This window comes from Myotis lucifugus, unplaced genomic scaffold (assembly GCF_000147115.1).
Source record: "Myotis lucifugus unplaced genomic scaffold, Myoluc2.0 scaffold_183, whole genome shotgun sequence".
Classification (NCBI taxonomy): Eukaryota; Metazoa; Chordata; class Mammalia; order Chiroptera; family Vespertilionidae; genus Myotis; species Myotis lucifugus.
Window position 1 is genome coordinate 2,641,700 of NW_005871231.1, and position 2,500 is coordinate 2,644,199.

At 38.2% G+C, this 2,500-nt stretch overlaps 1 protein-coding gene across 1 annotated transcript in view; it reads left to right on the forward strand.

Moving 5' to 3' along the window:
- Positions 1–2,500, forward strand: part of CPEB2 (cytoplasmic polyadenylation element binding protein 2) — a 69,139-nt gene that overhangs the window by 62,545 nt on the left and 4,094 nt on the right.

Consider the following 2,500-nt stretch of genomic DNA (forward strand, 5'->3'; position numbering starts at 1 on the left):
ATTAATATATCTCTCCTCTTCTTCTTCCAATGCTGATCAGAATGGCCAGCAGCGATCAGGAATCGGCGCATGAGAAAGAGTAAAGAGTCGTATATTCATTCCCCCATTGCCCCCTTTGGCAGGGGGTTAATGCTGGTCTCCGTGAAGTGTGGGACCAGTGTAGAATGAGTATTAAATGGCGCCGTGTTCCATCTGCCCTTCCTGTTCTGCTTTAGCGTGTCTCGGAAATTAGTGTGTTTCGCGTATGAATCACGGGATTTACTGTCGATTAGTCACTCATTTGCTTCTCCTCAACGGTACTAGTTATTATCCGGGAGTTGTATTGCGAGACTCTATCCGGGATACCTTTCGTGAGTGATATGTCCTTTTCCTTCCCCTGAGGAGATGAACAATCTTAACAAAACTAGAACAGTGGGTAGCAATATTGACAGTATCTTAGTTAGCCTGGGAATCTCATTCCATTTCTGATTTCTGGGCCTCATCCTCCGGAAATTCAGTTTCTTTGTTACTAATCCTGTGGCCCACGGCATAACAAACAGAATTTCTGGAGGATGAGACCCAGAAATCAGGATTTTAAAAAAATTCCCAGGTGATTCTAATATGCAGCCAAGATTGAGAACCACTGGACTAGACCATGTACTTTAGAAGTGTCATCAATTTAATTACCAAACCATACCATTTAGAAAAGTATAGCATAGGTTCTGTTAATTACATGCAGAGTGTTTTGTTTGCATTGTTACTTAAAATATTGGGAAAAAATTGAGAATGGGCTCTGCTTTTATTCAAATATGCATATGAAATTTTTTTGAACCTTAGAATTTCTCTAATTCAGTGGTTTTGAACCTTGGCTGCACACTAAAGTCACATGGGAGCTTTAGAAAAACCTTGACATCTGGGTCCCACCCAGAGATTCTGCTGTAATTAGTCTGGGATGCAGCCAGTTCTCCCCAGGTGATTCGAATGTGCAGCCATGCTATAGACCTCTGATGTAGGCTAACCCCCACTCCTGCAGAGAGGTGATACAATCACAGAGGAAATTACTTATATTGTATATATTTGTAGTTGTTTAATATTCAGAAGCAGAGGGAAAAGATTGTTGTATTGTCATACCTCATACCTATTTGTTTCCAAAATGAGAATGAAGGACAATTATTTGGGGCAGAGTATTGATTCTTAAGTAGCAACTCATATGCAGAGCAGGTGAATTGAGAAACATTCCTTCTTACACAGGCACTGGAATCCCTAAGAGAAGTTTATTTTTCCAGATATGTGCTACTAAGGTATTATGGAAAATAAGACTAGGCGAAGAACTGATGAAACTGTTTCACACATGCAAAGTTAAATAGAGATTAGTATTAATAAGAAATAAATGTTGAAATGAACTGCAAATATAAACAATGCAAATCCATTGCCTTCCTATGAAAGGTTTGTTTTACAGTTCTTTTTATCAACTTTTAGGTTGTTTCCAATTATAATTGTTGTTAGTACAAATAATGCTGTAGAAAACACCCTTATATATACAATTTCTGCACAAATGCAAATATTTCAATAGAATACATCCAGAGTAGAAATTGTTGGGTCACTGATTTTTACTGTGGGCAAACACTACCTTATCTCAAGCCAAGCTATTAAAACACTCCATTTTTTCTGCCCTCCTCAGGAAAGGCTGAGGTCTTAGGCTGCCTGACACTATTCACTCAGACAAAGGTAGTAGTAACCTTTGGTTCAGAAAGAAGCAAGAAAACAAGGCTATCTTGGCTAATAGTCGCTATGCTAATTTACAGAGTATTTACTGTGCCACTGTCTTAAATGTTTTTACTTGCATTATCTAGTCTTCACTCGATTGGGCAGGTTCTTTAATCCTTGTTTAACAGATGAGGTTAAGAGTTTTAGGAATCAGACCTTACTGCAATCTGAGGTCTTCCACCAAGTCAGGCCTTCACAGTGGGACTTTGACTTTCTATCTTATAAATTCACAAAAGTCTAGACATGCCCGTAATAACATTATCCACAGTCCTGGTTCTGAACCAGTTACGTACAAGCAGGTACAGCTCACCTGCGGAGGAGAAATGCTGCCAGGGTCGGTGCTGTCCCGGTGCACAGGTGGTATTGAAACAAAGGGACAAATATGTAAAAACCATTTGTCTGCCATGACTGCTTGCTATCCCTTTGCTTTTTCACTCACAGTAACCTCTGAAATAGTAATACACAGGTATTTTTATGATGTTACTTCAGGAAAGTCAGGGTGGAATGTTTTACATATCAGTTAGATTTTTGTAGTTTTTAAAATTATTTTCTGTCAATGGAAAATATAGTAAGTACCATTCAGTTTATAGTCTTCTGAAGATTACATTGCCAAACATATAGCAAAATTACCAAACTTAGTGCTTATTTAATCACATGGTCAATTATGAGCATGAAACATAATATAAAAATGATTAGTTCAAGAACAAAATGAGTCTTTTTACCTACTGTGTAGTAAAGCATTTCCCTGGGAAAC